General features: G+C 38.7%; 1 protein-coding gene across 6 annotated transcripts in view; it reads left to right on the forward strand.

Annotated features, from left to right (window-relative positions):
* ZBTB20 (zinc finger and BTB domain containing 20) overlaps positions 1-23,464 on the forward strand; it is a 445,196-nt gene that overhangs the window by 200,743 nt on the left and 220,989 nt on the right. For 2 of the 6 annotated variants that reach the window (XM_030955680.1, XM_030956022.1), the window contains one exon: positions 13,956-14,019. The exons of 3 other annotated variants lie outside the window; for them this stretch is intronic. The gene's annotated coding sequence lies outside the window, so the exon portion shown is untranslated. Of the gene's footprint in view, positions 1-8,046; positions 8,134-13,955; positions 14,020-23,464 lie in introns of those variants that run through there. One more of the 6 variants, XM_030956108.1, reaches the window with a different exon arrangement.

Here is a 23,464-nt window from a genome sequence, read left to right on the forward strand (position 1 = left end):
GACCATTTAATACCGGATAAGCATAAAATTACTACAGGAGCTGTTCTTCAGTGTGATCAAGTGAATGAAAGAATTATCCAAAAGTCTTTGATTTTGTAGTAGTATTTCTGGTTAAGTTATCAAACATGATCTTGACATAAAAAGTCTTCTTAAGAGGTTGGGGTTTTTTTCTGATTTTGAGCTACAGAACTTGCTTGGGGTTTTTAAACACATCCTAATTATAATTTGTTTATTCATTAAGTTAATGTACTTATTCTAAGTTAATTCTTAGGTTAATGTGCTTATTATCTCATTTTCAGAGGAGACTGGGTTTTTAGAATTAAGTATAGTTTCTTACTCCTGTAAAATGGCAGGATGTGTTGTTTGACCCTATTTGAAGTTTTGCAGGATTTAGAAAGGATAATGGGTAAGACTGTCTTCTTCAGCTGTCCTTGATACCCCGAGGGGTCTTTGTATCTTATTTCTTTAGCCTATATACCCAGTAGTTTTTGGCTTAGGGATCCCTGCCCCTTTCAAAAGAGTCATGAGGTCACGTATTAAATCAGTTCATTTCCACTGCCTTATGAACAACTGGGAAGCCAAAATGTCCCCTCTTCTGCAGTGAGAGGGACAGAAAGAAATCCTCAGTGACTTCGTGCCTGGCTTTGCTCTTATATTGTGGAAACTCCTCCTCCTCCTCCTTGGAGATGTGTTGCAATTTAGGATTAGTAGGGTGTGAATAAATCAAGTATTGAATTAAGGTTGTCCAGCAGAAACATGCTATGATCTGTTTAGATAACTGATGGAAGCTTTATCACATTATGGTAACACAGAGAGCATTACTGTCACATACTCCACTTCCATCATCTCCCCTGGCAGCTCTCATTGTCTTAAAAGATGCCTTCCCAGCAACCAAAAAGGTTGAGGTGAGATATAGCTCCAATCTAAGTAATAGGACAGAATACCTGCAACTCGGTCTGGTGATACGGGGAACTGTGGCATGATGGTTTCTCCTCACGTGATGATTAATACCTCCATTTATTCTCTGTTAATTTGGGGAAATGATGTTTATTTTTAAGGCTTAAGGAATGTTTCATCTTAGAATTGCCACATTGACCTGGGTCTGAGGTTGTACCTTCTTCCTTCCCTCTAGGGAATGCTCTCCTGAACGGGCACAGGGTGGCCTAACTCTTGCCTTTTAATGACTAGCCTGAGGGAAAATGTTAGTGGTACCACAGGGAATCCATCTCCTGACAGGATGGCAGTGATTTCACAACTGTGCCAACTATGCTTACATGGAAAAAAAAATTCCCAGCAAAATAACAGCATAAATTGGTACTGCTTGCAAAGCTACAACAGCAGAGTAATGTAAAGGAAACTAATTGTATACAATCCTCTTGACTAGGCAGCCTGCTGAATAATAAACCTTCCCAAAGCCAGCAAGGCATATTCATGCAATAGCTGATGATTTTCTTTGTGCATGCCTTGGTTTATATTGTGTGCACTGCATATGTTTATATTTATACAAATGTTGCTGCGGAACAGAAGCCTGCTGTAAGCACCCATATTCTGGGTATGCCCGTATGTGTGTTTGTGTGTGTCTGTGTATTTGTGTGCATGCACACATGTGTATGTATATATGTCTGTGTGTACGAGAAGCAGATGCACTGTAGGCAGAAAAAGCAGATAAATATAGATTCAGATAGAAGCAAAAGCCTATAAATATAGACACTATATAGAGTGAAAGCAGGCAGATCAGCACAGTTTTGCTATTACTTGCCTTCTGTGTAATAAAAGAGTAGCTGACACTGACTAAGGGGATGACACTGTTGGCTCTCAGCAAACAAAGTAAAAAGGTAAGAAAACTTCCTTCCAATATGAGCAGCATATGTGACAGAAAATTTACTATATCTAAGAATTTGTTTAATACAAGTCAGTGTGTAGTTTCTTCTGAAGTCAAAGCATAGCATTTGTAATTTTACCTTAAAATAAGTATGTAAAATAAAAATCCTGACCCACAGTCTGAAAAAGTGATACCTCTAGTTTCTATTTTAATTTTAATTTGCAATAAGCCTCACACACCGTGCTTGTCAATCTTCTGCTTCTGCTGTACAGCCAGTCTTCTTTGGTTCAGGTCCTGCAGTCTCTCCAGATGAACTTGGGTGGTAGAGTACTGAGGAAAGCATTTAAGTGCAAAATTAACTTTCAGAAATAACGTTGAGTGTGTCCACATATATGTGTGTCTAAGCCTTCTGTTTGTAAGTCTCTCATTCCTGTTTTAACATCTTTCTCTCTCTTTGGCAAATCCATATCTGTAATATAGGTAGTTAAAATCAGAAAAGTCTTTACTAGAGATAAAGAAAACTTTACAGCTATTCAGAGGATGAAAAGTCAGGTTTTTCTTATTCTGTAGCTCTTTGATGAGGTTGTTCAGATAAATCAAGGTTGCTGGAAAATGCCTGAAACTTGTCAATGCTGTGTTTTATTTTTCTCTGTATAATACAGGTAGTGTTGAGGAGTTTGCAGCAAGAGACTGGTGGTTGAGAGTTTGGCATTCAGCTTGACCACTTGCTTAGAGTGAGAACTTGCACAAATTATTTAGAATCTATGAACTTATTTTCCCATTTGTGAGTAGAATTAATAGTGAATGTGTCACAGAGTTGGGTAATTGAATAATACCTTGTTTGGTTAATCGGTGTCATGATTCCACATTAACTACTCACAGGGCAGGATGTTAAGAAGAGTCTGTCTTTTTGTACAAAGTGCTCTGGCAGTCCTGAGTGAAAATGAAGGGATAACAGTAGGAAATACTGATGACGATGTTTCGTGTTGTGTTACAAAATATTCGCTTGTTCTTAATTTATTTGTGTTCAAAATAAATTTACTTTATGAGTTTATTTACTATTTATTTTATTAATTTATTTGTGTTCAAAATAAACTGATTGGCTGGTGACTATTGTCAAGTTTCAGTATTCTGAGGAGCTTGCAGCAAAGCAGAGGAAAGGCAAACACCAGCGTGTGTATATTCATATTTGGACGAGCCATACTTAGTATGACAAAACAGAACCAAAGACAGAAAATTAAAATGTCAAGTGGTGAAAGGCTTACTGTGGTATTTAGCTCATGTAATGCAGGTTTTCCTGAAGTATCTAGTTTAAAATAATTTTTCTCTGCAGATAAAAGAAGAAAAGGTAGCTCAGAATATCTGGGTTTTGCTCCTGAAATTATTACTTGGTTTGGTGCAAACCATTTTTTGCTCAGCTTTCTTATGTTGATACCTGCAAATAAACTCTTCCAGGTATATTTTAACAAACTCAGTTTGCACCACAGTTTCCTCTCACCTAGGTGCTTCTTGAAAATTGGATTTTTGAGCCACATGAGGCGTCCTGTGAAGGTGCCTGTTTTTACTGTATGTATTGAGATACTTGTATCAAACTCAAAGAGGAGTTTGAAGTCATGTGCATATGATCAATGAGAAGCTCTGGGAAATGCCTAACTGATACAGGCACTTCCTCTTGTCCCTGAGCTAGTGATAAAGCTTCATGAAACAAGGAGCTGCAGTCTTGGTTCGGGTGCTGCAGCTCATGGTGGCTTTGGCAGGAGCAGCTCCAGCCACGGGGCTGGAGGATGCTCTCAGCTCTGGGCACAGCTCTTACATCTCCCAGTGCCCTCTGCACTTCAGGGATGCCTCAGGTGTGTGATCTACCCATTGTCTGAATATCCTTGAGTTATTCAGGCTCCCTCAGGATGAAACCTGTGTGTTTTAGGAGTGGTGAAGCTGAATTAATGTGATAAATTACAGTACTTCAAAAATTAACTGGCCTATCCTGTAGATTCTTCTGAATCCCTCCTAGTATTTTCCTGTGTCTGCCGCAAAGTATAAAAGTCACACTTGCCTCAAAACAAGATGTTGCTTTTAGGGAGCAAAACAGATATTAAGGGTTGTTGGACGAGGATTATACTGATCCAACAATTACTTTAGAAATACACTCTTTTCAAAATCTCACAGGGAATATCTGGAAGGAAAGTTATGCAATCCCAGAAAGCATTTACTGTGAATTCTGAATTTTGTTTTCTGCTTCCTCTCCCTAATTCTGAAAAATTAGTAATTACTTACCAGATTAAATTATAACATTAGATTGCTTTTGCAGCAGGGGAAATATAAGTTTAAATAAAAAAAATTACTCTTGATCTAAAACCCCACGTGTTGATTTCAGTCTGGATCAGATCTTAGCAGCTGAGTTATAGTCTTGAAAACTGATGTTTATTATGGAAACACTGACATAACCTCTATTCTTTTGATTCTGGCAGACATGGCAAAACTATCCAGAGACCATTTTTTCTAAGTTATTTTCTAGTCTCCTTGGACTTTGCTTTCTGAGTCTTTGCCAATTTTACTGCCATTCATGTTGACTAAAACACTCTTGGAAATATATCAGTCTGTAGGAACCATTAGGAAATAACACCATTACACATGTTTAATAGGTTAGCTGAGGGGTGGGGAAAATTTAGCAACTTCTGCTGTGTCATGGTCATTCCAAAACAGTGGAGTCCAAAGGGTTCATGTGAGAGAGAAGCTGGTAGGAGAAAAGTAAAGGTAAATTGCCAAGAAAAGCATTCTTGTTGTGAATTACTTTTGTTGCAAGTAAAGTCGTGTTGCACAAGGTCTGCAAAGGTTTATTGATTCTTTAACTAGCAGGAACAGTTGGCAAGCATCCCTAGTATATTTCGGTTTTGTCTCTATCATTTTAATATTTTTTTATTATTCAATTTGCCATTAAGAGCCCATGGCAACCCAGCACTGGGCTTATGTCCTCTTACAGTCATTAAAAAGACAGAATCTGTTTTGAGAAACATTAAGCTTACATACAAAGTCGTGAAATCCTTGAGTAATATCTTGTTTATAACCTTAGTTTCTCCCTTATGATAGTCTTTAATAAGAAGTTACATTGTTTTTCTGCAAATACAGAGCTATAGTATCTTTTATACATACAAAAGGCATCTGCTATTAATGTGTTTCACGAATCAAAACTCAAAAAATCTATCCAAACCAGCTGTCTAACATAGTGAAAAATAATATTACTTTGTAGCTATGTTCTCTTGTAGGGAGAGAATCTACCAGAGACATTAAAGAATGTAATATACAATTAGATACAAATACAAGGTTTTTTAGCACCCACATGGGGGTTCTTTTAGGATTTTTTGACCTAAATGTGTATCCAAGATGGTATTCATAAAAGGTCTGGTAGGATTTTGTAGGTGTGTGTAATTTTAAAAGTTGAAGTATTTTCATCAGAGTAGAAACCTTTTTCTTGAAAGAAATCTAGCCAGTACTGACTTTACAAGTCCATTTGTATTTTCTGTTGTTTTCTGTGCTTTTTCTATAGATAGTTTCAGCTCTCTCTTTTTCCCTTTCCCTTAAATCTCTGAATTTTTTTCTTACTCTTGTATGTGCAAAACTGATGAACTTTAGTTTATTCAGGTTTTCGTGAAATTTAAGCTTAGGTAAACATTAGGAGCAGAAAATTTGTGTAGTGAAATGTTTCCAACATTTTTGAGTGATTGAAGGCAAGTGGGTTATAATGGAAACTTTATTCAGCTTCGCTTGATAGCCTTCAAGAACAGAATATACCAGCTCTGAACTCCCTTATTTGTATCCTCATATTTTTAGGTGAATCAGGTCTCTGTTTGAACCTGATCTATAGAGTCCACAGTTAATTGCTTAGAATCTGACATGCTAACAAGGGCTTAAAAATAGGTGTACTCTGGACAATGATAAAGCAAGCACAGCAGTGTTGGAGCTGCCCTCACCAATATCTGAGCTTGGCTCCCCTTAGCTGTTATTTCTTTCTTGATTCTCTTTCTGTATCTATTTTGTATAACATCCTGTAAAGCATTTTGTGCTTGTAAGTTATGTCCCATAAGATGAGGATATACTAAACATCAAGACTGAAAAATATGTTCTTTTTCACATGCAGTCTTGGCAGAAGTGTGCAGGTTTTCATTGTTTGATGTGCTGGTCCTCTGGTTCAGCCTTCATGAAATACTCGCTTTGCGTAGCATCACTCAAAGTTTGCTTGTGGATTATCATTTCTAATGATTGCATGGCAGGGAAGTAGAGTTTGCCTTCTGGGTCTCATTTCTTTCCCCCAGCACTCCCCTGATGAACAAAGGGAAAATGCCTGAGTATGTTTTGAGTTGGCCCCATCTGTATTCGTAAATGCTTAGTTCAGGTTGCATGACTAGGTGCCATTTACTGAAGCCCTTATTCTTTTCCTTTAAGGGTCAGTTTCATTTTAAGACAAATCAGACTAGTTAGGCTGCACGTGACTTTTGTGTAAAACATTTTTGGGTAATTTCAATGCAATTCCAGTTATGTGCAAACAAAATGAATAAGCATGTGCAAGACAGTGAATGAATGTTTTCTTTTCCTAACAGCCTGACAGAGATCCCAACTGCATGCTGGCTGATAGTACCATGTTAGTAGATTTGGACCTGGGTAAAAGAAAAAAAAAATAAACAGAATAGTCAGAAACATTGCATATCTGTGTAATTTCCTTAAAATAGGGCTTGCCTGTCTTATAACATGGAGTTTTTGTTTGCTCACTGCTATTTTAGGACCTGTAAAAATGTCCGATGTCAGATCTGTGAAGAAAAAACATGTTGCCTATTAAACACAATCTGAAGAAAATAATATAGCGAATATGTGTTTTCCAGTAAAGACAATGCAAAAGCAGTTTTAAGAGCATTGGTACTTGGTTTTTTTATTATTTTATATTTTTTTCTTAATCAGCACACTCAGTTTCAATTCTGGTACGAGGCTCAGTGTCTGCTGTGGTTTGTAATAAACTTCCTTTTAGTCTTCAGTCTTTCAGCCTCCTTTAAAGTATGTTAACATGCTTTGAAATCCCACTGACTTCATTCAAGAAATCCCCCACCCAATAAATAAATGGATGCCCAGGAGTCCAGTGTTATGCCAGCCTGCTGGTGTTCCCTTGCTTTGTAGGACCCAGTGTCAAGTGGGAGCAGGTAGAATCTGCCCAGCCATGTCTCACCTTGGAGGCAAAGGATTCAGCAATGTGATGGGCATTCACCTGTGTAAATGAGACAATTCTTCCTACTGATTCAAAATTATTCTCATTAGCAAGCTAGAGGCCTGTCTGTCTAGACTGATGACTCTGAGTGTGTGGAAAAGAGAGATCAACATGAATATTTTGGCAGGCTTAATAAGATAACAAAATAGGTTGAACTTCCCTTGTTTCCGGTCTCTAATTCTCATATTTCTGTGTCACCCGATCTCAAAAAATCCAAGGCTTTGTATTGCATACTATGCATAGTGTCTATGATTTCTGTGCTCCTGAATGCCTAAAGTAGGTCCTAGAGAAATTAGTAAAAAGTTCATGTATAGTACGACTTAAAAAAAGAATTCTCTTTGTAACCTTAATGGACCTTCACGGTCAGTCAGAGCTTGCTAGGCATCTTTACACCTGGCACAAGAAGTGTCACAATGGCATTAATTGGTAGGTTTTTGTAGTTTCTAATAGGATTTGGGCATGGGTGTGTGGGAGGGAAACCTTACTTTTGGACCGAGGGGTTTGTGGGGTTTGTTAAGCATCCACTCTTTTCCCAAAGGGCATGAAAACAAAAAGGTTGGGAAAATTGCATTTAGTTCAGAAAAGCCCAGTTCTGTTTTTACATTCTTGGCTTCCCTCTCTCCATGGCACATGCCTTAGTGCACATCCATGTCACCTCTGTGCACTGCTTTACGTGTGTCTTGCTGCTCAGCGTGAGGAAGGAGTAGTGTAAATCGATAGTAAATGCTGGCCGCCCACTCCGTGCTGGGTTACGCAATAGCTCATACCGTGTACACAGAGACAAAAAGGGAAAAAGCACACACAGGCTTTACATTCAAAAGCTCTTGCATAATTTTGCTTTTCTACAGCCAAAGAGAGGGGAAAAAAAAAAAAAAAAGGGAAATAACAGATGGGGAGACTTGCAGGGTTTTTTTCCCTTTTCTCAGACTGTACAGAGGCGAGCTTGTTTAACATCCATGGTCATTTCTAATTGCCCCGTGCTGCAGATAAGCAAGGCAGACTTGCTTATGCTTGAAAATAAGACTTTTTTCCAGCTTCCATGATGTGGTGCACTTCTCAGGTAATACAAGACAATCTGTTATGAAGTGTTTAAGGCTGAATTGGTTTTTTGTTTAGTCATAATGAAAAAAGAAAAAGAAACACCTCACTTCAGCTATTCGATACATGTTGCAAAGTGAAAGAGGGACGAGGAGTAAGTGAAGTTGGATTGAATTCTCTGACGTTAGTTTGAGCTTTTTTTTTTTTAATCTTTTTTCCTTTCTGAAAAGCAAAATATCTCTCACTGTAATATTTATGTAAAAAGCCAGTTATGTAACTCTCGGCTGCCTTTCGCTTTTGTTACCTCTCTGGACTGTAGAGCTCCACTGTTTTTCCTGACGACAGATTGTATTAAAACCTGCAAATCCTGATGAAAGGAAAGAACGACTGGGTGCCCACAGCACAGACTTTAATTTTGAGCCTTTTTAAGGGCTTCAGGCTGGAAGACAATGGATCTATTTAAGATCTGGTTTTGGCTGGAGGAATTCTTATTGAGTATTTTCGTGTCACAGTGTGCTCTGGAACATCCCTGGCTTCTGCACAGTGTTTCTGCCTCTCTCCTCCTCTCTCTTCTCCCCCTCCCTCCAACTTTTGGATGTATACAATGAAAGCTTTTTCCCTTTCCTCTCCTGACCTTAATGCAAGTGTCAGGTCAGTCTCTGTGTAACAGCAGCAAGTGCAGAAGAACAGTGAAATTTTAGGTTGTGTTGAACTTTATTAGTTTCTATTTTAAGTGATTGATGTCCATAAAGATCCAGAGATTCTTCTAATTAGAATTGGTAGGGATATTTTAATTTACTTTCATCAAATGCAAGAAAAAGTACATATAGCCCTGCTAAAATAATGATTTTTTAAAAAAAGAAAAAAAGAGGCATTTTTCAGCTTTAAGAAAGGGAAGAAATGGGTCAGTAATAAAGAAAAGTGCATTCTTTCTTTTCTGTTCATACTACAGGAAGAATTTATTCCTGTAGCTATTGCAACCAATTTATTCCTAGTTGTACCCTCTGAGGATCTGACCTGTTTGTGTTTGTGAGCATTGTGTCAAGGTTTGTTTTCTTCTGCCCTTTACGAATCGTTCTTGTCTGTGTGCACATTCTTGGACAGATTCTTCCCCAGTGTAATGCTACTAATTCTGTTGATATGATGTCAGGAGTCTATTAGGTCAATTCTAAAGTTATAGGGCTCAATCTTCAGTTATTTTAAAGTGTTTTTCTGGCATTAGAAAAGAGCCATAAAATGAGTCTGCGTGTGAATTATGCCCACTTCAGGCATAAAACAAAAAAAATTTTGAAGCTGACATCTTTCAACAGTGATCCCTAAGACAAGCTTTAAATGAAACAGAGTTTTGTGAAAACAGGAAGTGGAATATTTTAAGCTCTGTAAGTATGTTTTAATCTGTGTAAATATATTTCACCAAACTCCTGGGGAGTACACATATATTCAGAAATGTATTGGAACACCTGGATTCTGAAACCAGCCCTTGCTTTGTCTCTGGGCAATGAAAACTTCTGCCTCCATTTGTGTCTCAGTAAAGAATCACTTAGGGAATCACAATAGAACAGATACTGTTCTATTGTGCCTTTCAGAAGTATTCTAAAGCTATTTTATTAGTGCTTATAAAATAAATTCAGATACATAGGGAGAAGGCATTGAAATATTTTGTAGAGGTTAAAAAATTATTTAAATTTCAGGCCGGTGTTACCACACAGACCAAACTGTGGGCACCAACTATATATAAGATTCAATAACCCTATATAATGTAATGACAATATACAAATGAAAATAACCTGGGTCATCAGATGATTAAATTCTGGAACACTATCCTGTAGGAATTATGGGGCCTGGAAACCTATGTAATTGTAAGGTGTGGCTGAATCAGCCTATCAGTAGCAATTTATAACATAGTTGCGTGCAGTGGAGGAGACAACCTCCTTAAAATCCCTTATCCTGGTGTCCCTCATGGCTGTCAGCCCTTTATAAAATGCTTGGAAGATTTAAATGGTGTAACTTTACAGAAAACATGCTCAGTAATGAGTCCAGTGTTTGACTTAATCAAAAGAGTGATCATTTGTCTTTGAGTGAAAATTACTTTCTGCTTGTCTTTTCAGAGTCTCAGTCTGTAAGTTTTTCGTCGGCCCTGATTGCAATGGGAGACTTATTTGGAATAGGTGTACAAAACCTGATAACTTTTAATGGCAGACAAGCAATTTCCCCTCTTAAAGGCATCTGCTTGCTTTGCAGTTACGGAGACATTTCTCTGCATGTCACTGGGTTACCCCTAACTTCCCAGGTCTTCAGTCCCCAGCTTTGCTTTGTATGCTTGGGTGGGCTGCTATCAAGACACTAACCTTCCTTAATGGTCAAACAAACATTTAATTATTTCCTGAGTATTTTCTAATTTAAAAAGGGAAAAGCCCTTGTAAATGCCTGCTGCTAAAACTCTGGTTATATATGCACGGTTGAACAGCAACCAGAATGAGGGAATTTTGTGTGTTCTGCAGAATGGAAATCTAATTTTAATTTATGGAGGAGAGGGTGATTTGACTTGACCAGATGCTAGACATGCAACCTGTGAAACTTCTGTCTGCCTAAATTCATAGGCAAAATAGGCAAAAGGGATGGTTTGAACAGTTTCTCAAATGAGATGTTAATATTCAGTTTTAATGAATAAGTCTTCACTTCACAACTTAAAAAGACTCTGCTATTTTATTTTTAAACATAAGCTGTTTGAGTCCTGTCTCTGTGAAGATCTGTGCCTTAGTTTTCTTAAATTCAAGTTTGTTATTTTAGAGAAAAGGTTAAATATGAACCCTCAAGATTTAAAAACAGCGACAAAAATGAAAAGAGCTCTACATTAATTTTTATTTCAAAATTTCATTATTTCTCTTCCCTGACACATACTTAGGGTTGGGTATATTTGAAAAATAGCTAGCTAAATTATTTTGCTGTATCCAGCAATGTGCTGAATTAGCTATGGTAGGCTTTTTATCTAGCAATTATTCTGCAAGGTTTCCTTCCTCCCTCCCTCCCTTCCTCAGAACAGTCGTTTTTGCAACTCTCACACTTTGGTTGAAGCTTACGACAATTTTGTGTCCTTCACTATCAGTAATTCATTGCTAGCGCCTTCAGTAGTTCCACTGGTCTTATTGCCTTGCAGAAGTCCCTAGGAAATGCTGCAAGAAGCAACGTTTTTGGAGTAATTGTAACAGAAGTATCAGGCCTAGCCGCACAGAATGTTCCTGCAGCCCTCCTTTTCAAAGCTGTTATCTTCCACATTCACAGCAAACAGCACAGCTGGTTCATTTCTCCTGGAGAGAACCTGGAGTTCTTGCCCCTGCTGTTTAACCCCTGCGTGCAGGTGGGCTGTGACACCTGCAGGGAAGGGTCACCCGAGTCCAGCAGGGTGGAGGAGCTGTGGACATGTGTGCAGTGCCTCGAGCAGGGCCAGCACCTGGCTGCTCCTTGCTTTTGCCTCTGTGCCGTGGTTAATGTTCTCGTGTTGGCACTGAAGGAAGCAAGGGCTCTGTTTGGACTGAGCGCCTCCATCAGGGAGCCCCAGGAGAGGATGCTCTGTGCTGTGCTGTCTGTCAGAACCCCTGTGGCGAAGGAGAGCATCCTTGTTTGCTCACGGATTTGTCCCCTGGATGTCTGGTCTCATCGCTGCCAGCTACTGAATGCTCATGGCTGGCATGGACAGGATGTTTAAGCTCTTTTCACCTTGTTGATGCAGAGGCTTAAAAACAACTCTTCAAGAAGTGACCTTTAATATCTGTAGTAGAAGAGTGCAGGGAGCTGGACTTGATGATCTGGAAAGTGTGCTTCAGGGTAAAATCTTGTAAAAAAACCTAAACATTTCAGTTAGTTCAGTTTCTGTGGGGACTCGGTTTGAGGTATTACTTCATAATTTCAACCGAAGAAACCTCTGACTTGTGACTTTTTGGACACGTGATGAAACTCACCCCTTTAGGGAAGTTCTTGCAGAGACTAAATACAAAGAGAGTTTGTCTGTGTAAGCAGCTGAGAGGATTGCTCGTTCCCGAGTTTGTGCTGATTTATATGTGACTGGTTGCAGCAGAATAGATGGACTGGCTGCTTTGACTGTACTGTGAACAACAGAAAAATACACTCAGTTGATAATGTTTTAAATCAAAATAAATAATGACGCTCACCTTCGTGGAAGGACTGTGAAAAGATATTAACAGAAAACAGTGCAGAAAACATCTGAAACCACCTTTGTCTGTAGTTTCCACTACATATATTTCTTAAACTGCTTTTCTCTTCACATTTTTTATTAAATATCTTGGTTGCCTTCGGCCCCTTACGCTACTGGAACAAAAAAATGACAAAGTTTCAATCCCATCTTCTAGGTTCCATCCAAATATACATTCCTGATTAGAAAGTGTCAGTCGCCGCTGAGGCTGGAAATGGCCTGTTCTGCTTTGAGGAAGGGGGAGGCAGATAACTAATGGTTGCTCAGGCTGTCATGTTTCTGAGAATCAGCTGTTTTTTCTTTATACTGCAAAGATTAAACAAAGAATGCTAAACATTTCCCAATTTAGCATTTATAATGGAAAGCGGCTGCAGGGCCGCAGCTTGCTGCTGCAAGGGCAGGCGTTCATACGAGGAGATGCTTAAAAAGGCTTTTATTTCCTTTGAAGGCCTGTCCAGCCTCCCAGCCCAGCCGCTGTGCTTTGCAATCAGGTGGAGGCAGCTTTAAATTTTTACTTTCATTAAGTAGGAGCTAATTTACGTTTGGAAATGAAAGTTAAAACATCTCAGCCATCTGCAAAGTGGAGGAGGAGGCAGTGGGTTTCTTTAACTTTTCAAATTTCTACAATCCTTTTTCACATCAACAGGCAAGCAGAAATTATCTTTCAGAGCTCCTATTAGTAATAATACGTAGTATTAATGATCCAATTTCTTAGCTTCAGTTCTTTGTCTTAGTTTCTAAGAAATACCTGTTGGGTAAGTTCAGTCACCTTTATATTTGTATCCAACTCAGGAGTTTAGAAACAAAAAGTTGTAGTCTGAAGTGCAGCAAAATCAAATTTTTTGGCCTCCAGACAGCCCAACTTTTTCTGTACCATTTCATTAGAGGTTAAGTGGAGCAGTCTGACTTTCTGTTTGTCATAGTAAAGACAAAGGACACTTAAGGGTGACTGATGAATAAAAAGAAAAAAAAAGGAGGAATTACATTTTTTTCTATACTGTCATTGCATATACTTCTATCATGTATGTTTATCACCCTTTCTTATTTTTCAGTTTTACTTGAACAGTTCATAGTAGAGACAAATAAATTGTTCAGTCTTTCTTAGTCAAGAATTTCACTATTATGCTAATATGTATCTTACTTCCTGTCAGAAAGAAATAAGTGTCATTACAGTTAGTTGGGTTTTATTAAAAGAGCAGCTAAAAATGTCCTTTGCCTGCCTCTCCATTGGCTAGTTTTCAAAAATACAGTCGTCCTCTGTCATCTCATAGGGAGAAGAGCTAAACTTCTTATATAATTAAACCATTTTCAGAAAAAAATATTTCTGGTTTCTTGTATAAACTGTAAGCACCGTAAAGGAATCAGATATCCATTTTCTGCCTTCTCCAGCCTGCCTGCAAGTAGATTTTGTCTAAACAAAATAGCCTTGTGCTCAGCTGTCACAAACATTTGTATATTACTTGGATGTCTTCATGTGTAATTTCATTTGCCTCCTTCTGTAGCTTAAATATGTTTGTAGATGCTTGCCCACCTTTTCATTTCTTAGGGCAAGCTTTTTGCTATGATTTTTTTTAATAACTCAAAGTTTGGGTATAAAAAATATTTCAATTTTCTTGTGATTACATTTCTTACAGAATGTTGGAATTTTTGGACTGTGCATCTGTTTAGGCACGTGGAGAAAGACAAGACTGAGATCATGTAAGTCATGAAACTGAGGGCGAATAATCCATACTTTGTTCTTTCATAATTTTTTCAATTTATACCCAGATGCGAGTAATAAACCAAAATGAAGAAAAAAATCAACTAGTTAGCTTTTATTTTAAAGTGATTAATGAAAAGCAAAGTTCAAATGAGGCCACAAATCCTGGTGGTGCACAATGGGTTGATTTATTTTGTAAATAGACCATGGATAATTAACCATAAAACAAAACTTTTCTTTTTTTTTCTTTTTCTTTTCTTTTTTTTTTTCTTTTTAAATTGCATAATGACACTGGTTTCTTTTAGTTGCTGTGAGTTGCACAGAGGGATAACGACTTATTCACAACTGGTTACAACTAGTTACAGCCAAGAAAAGAAAAATCCCAGAGCAAAGAGAAGAAAAAGGCTGTTAAAACCCTACTGCACTTGCAGTTTCATAGTGAGGCATTCGCTAGCGGCTACAGACTGGGAAAAGCCAGAGTAGATATTTACATACTCTAATGGTGCTTGCCGTGTTGTCCCATGTTTTGGCTCAAAACTCACAAGAAGAAGACAGCTCCTGCAGCTGGCCTTGTAGTCCACAATTTTGCATTGACTTCTATATAGAAATATTTGTGCTTTGTTGCAAGTTTCCATTATGTGTCTTCCTACTCTGACACTGAGGGAAGAGTCTTCTGGATAGTCATAGTCTGACTTGCTGCCAAGTCCTCTTGTGAGCCAGAGAGTGATGCTAGCTTTTCAGATATGTGATATGAGAAAATTGTCTGCCCAACATCCCCAAAATTTGTCTCTTCATAATCCACAGTCATCTGTGGAATGGATCTCTGATGCCCAAGAAGGAGAAGGTCCAATTTGTTGTGAAAGTACATTCACTACTAATTAAAACTACCAGCTGGGATTACAGCCCTGGAGATTATAAATGAAGTAGAGTATGAGATGTTCAGATGATTATATGGCCACTTTTGTGGTGGTTTGTATTAGTTGCCAGTACTTAGATTTGCTCATCTCATGCCAATTTATTAGAATGAAGAGAAGGATCACGTAGGTAACAGTCAATATGCAGGAGGTTGGACTTGCCACACAGCAACTGACTATGGACACCTTAACTTGCTCTCACGTGCCACGTGTACCTTAAAATGCTTTTGACTGTATTTGTAAGACCTGCAATTCACACAAAGCTAAAATCTGTGTTCATGTTGCCTGTTGGTGCAGCTGTGCTGTATTTCACAGATGGTGACACTAAGGGACTTGCATAAAGCCATCCTCACTCCAAACAATGGCCTGGGCGGGCAGAGGTAGTGAGTAAAAGTGATTATCACTGGTATTGTTTTAGCTGTGCTGACTCAGGTTATTACAGCAAGGTTACAGACTGGTGTTGGTAAGGGTTCTCTATGTGATCCTGATTTGTGGGCATGCGGTTTCTTCTGCGAATATTGAGAATTTCTTTGTCAGAATGTACTGCGAGACTGAGGAGAGGAGAAGCAGATTCTTAATGTCTGACCATCACCTCTACCTGCTTGAGCTTAGCGCAGATAACTGGGAAGAAGGATTCCGTGTTTTTAGTCTAGACCCCAGTTACAAAGGCTAGATCAGCGCTCTGAACTCACAACTAGAGAACTGATGAGTTCCCACTGTGTTACTGACACTGGTAACTACAACACATGGGCTGCCACTTGTAATCTGCTTTTAGGCCAAAGAGTCAATTTAAAATAGCATTTAGTTTGAGCAAGAGGCTTCTGTTGTGGGAGGGAGTCATGCTGGGGGCAACATTAGCATTGTACTTACAAGCAACATTGCAATGAAGACAAGACCCCAAAAATAAGTTAACTCTCCAAGGCTCAATACAGTCTTTGGCTTCTCTACAGGTCCTCTTGGAAGGGAAGCCAGCCAAGGTCTGCTGTGATAGTGCTAAAAGGATGAGCCTGGCCCATGGCATTCCCCTTGAAACTGCTTTTTGTTAGGCTTGTGCTTCTGGGAAGTGTGGCAATGTATGGAATCTGCTACTTACTGTTTATGAGTTAGAACTTGATTTTATTGACTAACAGAGTTCTTGTATCTTGTGACCATCTTTTTCTGTGCTTTGCATCATGCCAAAGAGACAGGGGAGTGGTGTTGGCATGTCTTTGTATGAATAGGTCTGTCATTAAATATTTGAAATAGAAACATCTGAAATAGATCTTGCCTGAGAAGAACAATGGGATAACTAGAGAAAGCCAGTTTTCTCCAAATTTGCTTTTGAGGCTGGGAGTTTTAAGCAAACAGAATGGAAAAAAAAAAAGAAAGAAAAAGAACAAAGAGAGCAGGTTAGTGCATGGGCTTAAAAACAACAAACCCAGGAAGGCGTGAAGGGAGACACAAGGAAAGTTAAAAGAGAAGAGTGGAGGGATGCTTAGCAGAGTGAGGGATTTTCTTGTTTGTTTGTTAGTTTGTTTTAATAACTAAGACCAGCTAAGGGAGAGGGAAGCTGCTGGTAAAAGAATTGAAAGTCTTTGTTCAGAAGAGGCACTGTTTTGTAAAGGGAACCTTTTTCACTTGATGTGGATCTAGCCCCAGGACCACTGACTGCTAGTGGTGAGGATGCTGAGGCATGGACATGCATTTGGGTATTTCTTGTCTTCTGTGGTCTCTAAATCTGTATTTTTATTTTGTGCAGGGTGAGGATTCAGTCATCTTCCTCAGGCAGTTCCTCTGAAATCTTACTGCTAGGAAAGGGTTACAGGCAGCCTTTGCTGCAGGCACACACAAGATGAAGGGCAGGGTTTTCAATTCCTTTCAGATTGTGGAAAGTGTCAGCACATGGGTCCAGTATGCAGAACACAAATTCAACAGTCTGCTTGGTGTGCAACAGGAAAAGCTCTGTTAGAAGAAATTGTAGTTCAAGCTTTTGAACAAGCCTTTGTGTTTTTCTCCTGTGCTAATAACCTATTGGTGAGGATATGCAAGCCAAACTCCTTTTATTTTAGCCACTCTTATCTCCTCCCAAGTACCTCTCCCCAAATCTAATACCTAAAATACTCCACACGAAAGGTAATCCCAACAGTTTTCCCCAAGATTTTGCCCATCTCAGCCTTGCCAAGTGTGGCATCTGATGTTGTAGTAGGCAGGTTCAAGTTCTGATGCTTTCATGGGGAACTAAGCAGTACAGTTGTTTGAATACTTCTTCTCCAAGCATTACATTCAGAAATTCACTTTATAGAAACGAAAATTTTTTTGTTCTTACTGAAATTCTGACCATGTTACAGAAACCCCTCGCCAAATGACATGGGAGACAACCACTTCCCGTAAGCATCTCAGTGCTGAAACAGCCAGAGATGACTGGGAATGATGGGCTGTGCTTCAGCTCTCCTTCTGGTCTTCCTAAAGGAACAGTTTCATGTGTTGGCACTCCTGCTGCTACCTGATCTGGGTGAAAGCCCTCAGTTCTTCCCTGTTTAGGCTAAGATTTGTCTTATAGTTTCAGTCAAGCTTCACATGACTTCATGGTATTTTACATTTTAGTAATTTGCAAATGTATGAGCAGTGATCAGGAGCTTTCTTGGCAGGTAAAGCAAACAGTTAAAGGAATTTTAGATGTTAAATATCTTATTAATCCCAACTGCTCTTACATTTTTCTACTGGTTAAGTTTGAGTTTAAAGGGCAGAGCAGAAACAGCTGATACTCCCCTCATTTCTCCTCACTTCAGATTCTTCTGTAGGAGTAGGACTGTCTGTGACTCTCAGTCTGCTGCTTTAACCTGCTCAGAACTGGTTCTGATACTTCCCCAAATGGCAGCAGTAATGAGTGGTACTTGACCCAACAAGATGTGTGTTAGTTGTTACATAACTGGCTGTCTGAAAAAGCCTCTTACCTTTCCTACATCAGTAAGCTCCACCAGTTCTTGGACAAGAGCAGCATATCAGTTGGATTCTTAATAATAATTAGATTATTGGTAGTATTGCAGAGGTATCACAAGCTTCTGAGGCTCACTAAAGTGTACAGAAGGTCGGGACTAGAAGCACTAAAGAATGGATACTAGTATTCTCTTTGTGTGCAAATACTAGTTCATTAAAAAAATACTTCCAGGATTCTTATTTGTTTTTTTCTATTCATATTTCCAGATAAAGCTTTTTGGCATTTGTGGAACAGAAATGCATTTGTTTCAAACTTTTATTTCAAAAATGTATTTTATGTTCTAATATAAAATTTAAATCAAAACTGAGAGTAGCTATCAAAACAAAATTATTTTGTCAAAACAACATTCAATTGATTGAAATGATTTTTTTATTTTTGTTTCATTGGTAACTTTGCAATGCAGTGTTTAATTCAACTGTGAAACAAAAGCAAATTTCAAAGTCTAGCTATCCTGTGAAGCAAAAATATTTGGTTGTGTTTGGGCTGTTCTTGATAGTGCTTAAAGGAGTGTTTCATTAGAATTCTACTGAATCTTTTTAATAAAGAAAAAAAACTAAAAAGTGTGAGGACACAACAGGACAAGAGTAAAGAGGCCTCAAGCTGTGCCAGGGGAGGTTCAAGCTGGACTTCAGGACTTTTTTTTCATTGAAAAGGTTGTAAAGCATTGCAGTGGGCTGCCCAGGGAAGTGGTGGAGCCACCATCCCTGAAAGTACTCAAGGAGCAACTGGATGTGGCACTTAATGCTGTGGTTTAGTTGACATGGTGGTGTTGAGTCAAAGGTTGGACTCGATGATCTTGGAGGTCTTTTCCCACCTAAATAATCCTCAGACCCCTAGACTATGCTGAAATGTTCTTGTATTGATGTTATTCTATCTTTTTTCAGTAACAGTTGATCAGAATCCATCTCTCTAACTGTATGTAGATCTCCCCTGGAAATGTATTCTGTGTTTCTGCTCAGCAAATTGGGAAGTCTGATACTGTGTCAGCTCTCCTGACTGCCATCTCTGTGGGCTGGTTACAAATCTGATTCTGGGTGCCCATCTGAGTCCAGCTGCTTGCAAAGGGAGCAAACAGTTGAAGGTAATGATAGTGTGAGTATAAAGCTAATACTAGTTAATATTAGTGCATTCACTTTATTTACTTCTTCTTAGATTTGATTTAAAAGGGACCTTCTCTTAGAAGAACACATTCTGGTTATTGCTTTGCATCTTTTCTTATCCTGTATAACACCCATAACAAATATCTCTTTTTCTTCCTCATGTAGAAGCTGTATACTTAAATAGTGAATTTCTTCTGGCAGCAGTCTTGTCAAGGGCCACAATGTGGTAGATGCCTCAGGGACATTTTACTTTATAGATTACTGCTTTGTCTAAGTTTAAATTCTTCAGGATTGGCCTAAATCAGTTTCAGTGAGATCATTCCACAAAAGAAAAACATGAATATAAGGGGGGTGTGTTAGACAAATAAGGGCAAGGGTGAAGATTAAAAGCACAGAACATAGTAAAGAATTGTTCTGTTGCTGGAAAATGTAAAGCATCTGACCTTGTCTGAACAGTGTGATGATCTGTATTTTTCGAAGGACTGAGCTACTTAACCCACTTGTGATACCTTGGTTATTCAGGTCTGTCTGCCTTGAGCTTGGATAGATACAATGATCTTGTATTCCTTAAAAATATCAGCAGTATTCCAGACAATATCAGCAACTTCTGTAAGTTTGGGATAGATCAGTGAACATTTGATCACCCATTCAATGGAAGTTGTGGTTCTGCAAACTTTGGAGTTCTCACCCTCATTAGAGAGAAACAGAAGGTGACAAAGTAATTCCAATTGAACATTTTTTTTCCATTCATTTGACCACCTTAACCTATTGTTTATGTTTTTCAAGCCAGAACAGAGGTATTTTGTAATACAGAAAAGCTGCTTTAAGTAAATATATATTGGGGCAATAGTGCAATAGTGTTGGTGGTTCAGTATTTCTCTGTAAACAGGCCTGTGGCAAGACAGACAGAAAGGTATGCTTTGTCTAACAGCTGTCTCCTGTATTCACTAGCATTTTTTTACAAGCTTAATCACATAAACTACTATATCAACATAAATTAAATTTAGTCTTAAGAAGACTGATTTAATCTGAGGAATACATTTTGCACCAGTCTTGGACATAAAGGGTTGGGATATTAATGTATTTAGGCCTTAAAAAGTACAAAAATAAAAGTTCCCCCACCTCAGAGCTTGGTAAATAAAGAAATAAAACAGTTTATGTTGTGGACACGCTCTCAATATTTCCTGCACGCTGGTGGTGCAGTGCACATCACAAAGATAATAATATAAGCAGTAAAATACCCCAAGCAAACAGAAAGCATCTGTAGGTCTTGCCTTGCTGGCTGATATTATTGGGATGGTTGTTTTTAGCTTACCATGACATTAATGCTTTGCAAATGTATATGTGCATGCTGAGGGTTGCTCAGGAATTGAACTGTGTTTATAATGGTTCTATTCAATTGCTGCGTTGTGCCTGGATGCCTGCAGATATGTAAGAGCGCAGGAAAGGTACTCAAGAAACTATTAGACCATGGCTGGTCTACCAGCCCTAGTCACAGGAGAATGTAATGGGCCATAAGCAGGATGTAAAGAACCATTTGGAAAGATGTTTAGGAAGTCCTGGCATGTAACTCATGAGGTGTTTGTTAGTGGATGTCCCCACATTTCTTGTAGAAAAAAGATGAAGTTCCTTTGGAATGTGTATTGAGCCTCATCTAAGCTCTGTCCTTGGCTTTAGCAGGCTGGGGATCAAGTTCATGTTGGAAATTCTCAATTCACACTGCTGGATGCAGTCAGAACCCATGACTCTTGTTCAAGCTGTTGCAGCCTGTGCTGCCTTCAGGCCCAAATTAGCACTGACTGTACAGCTCTCTTGGCTGCAAATACAGAAGCTAGAAAATGTCTGATGTTAACTTGGTTTTAAGTGTTAATTGATGGAATCACCTCTGGTAGTATGAGTTCTAGGAACCGTGAGATCTCCTGATCTTTTTGTTCAGTCTTTCCTTGTAGAGGTAAATGGGCCATTTTGCTGGCAAATGGCAATTGTAAGCATCATTCCAAAAGGGTTCCTCATAGGAGGATTTTAGCAACACAGCCCCGCTAAGAAGGCAGGCTCCCTTTCAAGAATCAACAGTCCTCAGGTCAAGTCAGAGACTTTCCCAAAAGTTAACTTGGGCAAAAGAAATGAGTTTATCCCACTGGCTCTGAAAAAGCTATTAGCAGTACACATCCATAGAATTGTCTTCCTGATTGTGTGCATTTAGGTTAGTTCTGGATTCCCTTTTCAGACTCAACTGTTTAACAGAAATATGGCAGCAGCTTCAAAAATTGCTGATTCCTGTCTCAGGCATAACGAATTTCACAGTATATTCTTTAATTCTTATTTCTAAAGCAGTTTGTAAAGCATCTTCACTCACAGGTTTTTAGTATTTAGTGAGAAATAAATTTGGGAATAGGGTCTTTCAGGTAAGGGGCCTGTTGCAGAAGTGTCTAAGTCCTTTGGTCATTGCATTGTACAAGACCTGCAGATTTTTGCAACTGAAACTTCTGAAAAGTTCGTATAAAAATGAAATTGCTGTATTTATGGGAAAATCTTGATATCATCTTGCTGTTATGTGAGGCATTTAAGAAATCCTGAAATATCTTTAAAGATGAAACAATGGGAAGCTGCTTACCTTATGACATAATAAGGCAAAATAAGGTCAGGAAAAAAGTCATGGTTGCAGTTCCAGCAACAGAACTGAATGAGTTATTTGTAAGAAATAATTTATTTGCCAAATACAGCTTTTCTTGTCCCATCAAATATACACAAGTTGATCCGTCTCTTTGATTCAGGAATCGTTGGAATTTATTCGATGACTGCTTTCAAAACTTATATTCTATGGACTCTCTGTAAAGGGAGGTGAAGGAAGGATGGCTGTGGTTTTAATACTATTTGCAAAAGCCTATTCTGTAATTTTCCTCTCTGGCATCCATCTTATAAATTTGCATTACATGATGCCAGGCATTTAGGAGTCTATAGTTTTGATGAAAGGTAGTAACAAGTTCAGCTTTCATAAAGAGTTAATATTCATGCAGCAAGAGTTAATGTTTAGCAGATAGGAGGCTTCACACAGGTTTCTGCATCCTCAAACATCCTTCATATTATATTTAATTTTTTAATATTTATTTTTATTTTTTAACCCTATGACTGAAGTGGTAAACAATAAATAGAAAAAGGAGGTCATGATGTTGCGTGGATGAAGTGAGGAACGGGGTGTGATTATTTCATGAGTGCACTGATTCAGAAGCTCAGGGTGAAGCTAGATGCTTCTTTTCACTGCACATAAGGGCAGAAACATGTCATAAGTAGTTGCTGGTGTGCTGCATTCATGAAAGGAGCACAGAATTCACTTTCCAGCCACCAGAGAGTAAAGGAAAGACAGAGTGCTGCAGACATCTGTTACTGTGTTTGCTTACCTACCCCTGTTCCTGGAGGTTTTGAAGCAGGATTTGAAAAGTGCGTGTGACAGTCATTGTTTCTGGCCATACTTTACAACAACCTACTGACTTTAAAGAGCCAAAATTTGGACCTGCATTATTTAGCCAGTGGTACACACAGGGCACTGTCAGTGAAAAGGCTGGGAACAAAATTTAGTTCCTAGTTTCCTGCCTATTATTTAGTACATATCTGATTTGAAATCTATTTTCTGCATACCCTTGCGTGCATATTTGTTGGCACATGTGCTTCTTGCCATTATGGGGCAGATCCCATAGATTTTCTGCGTCATTAGTACAGAGAGCCAGTCATTAAAAAAACTAAACAAAAAGCTTATTTGCCTGAGCCGTTAAGATTTTTTCTCACAGTTCTGCCTGTGGCGCCTGTCACTAGCAGTCAAATAAGGACAATTTTACCATTCTCTCCTGCTGCTCTAATTTTTTTTTTCAGTGCCAGTACATGTATTTGTTATTCTTTATAACTCCCTTTGAAGTTGGGAATCCAAGGGGAATCTAAAACCGACCAGATGTTTCTGCTGCTGGAGACACAGAAGACAGCAAGGATTAAGTTTAACTGAAACTTAGTTCTCTACAAAACCCCATTACAGTGAGAATACTTCCTCAGTTAGTTTTATTTATTATTTATATTTGCACTTGCCATCCTGGGTAGGTGATACCTCAAGTCATCTGGCCTGGGAGAAAAATGGATGATTTATCCAAGTAAATAGTGTATCAGCAGCTGCCTGCGTTGATTTCCCTTATGGGGTTTCAGTTCCATTACACTGCATATTTCCCACCCACACTCTTTATACAGTATTTCATGTTGAGGAAAATCATTCCCGTCTCTGTAACTTCAGAGAACAGATATGTGGAACCATCCAGGGAGAGGGCAGTGCAACTCCTGTGTGCGTGGGGAGGGGTGACATACTTAAGAAGGTACTGGCCACAAAGCAGCATGAGATTTTTAACTCCTTCTCCTGTCATGGTTGAAAGATGAGAGAAAGGAATAAAAGCTGACATGAGAGACTGGGTATGAC

The sequence above is a fragment of the Camarhynchus parvulus genome, chromosome 1 (assembly GCF_901933205.1).
Source record: "Camarhynchus parvulus chromosome 1, STF_HiC, whole genome shotgun sequence".
In the NCBI taxonomy this organism is placed as follows: domain Eukaryota; kingdom Metazoa; phylum Chordata; class Aves; order Passeriformes; family Thraupidae; genus Camarhynchus; species Camarhynchus parvulus.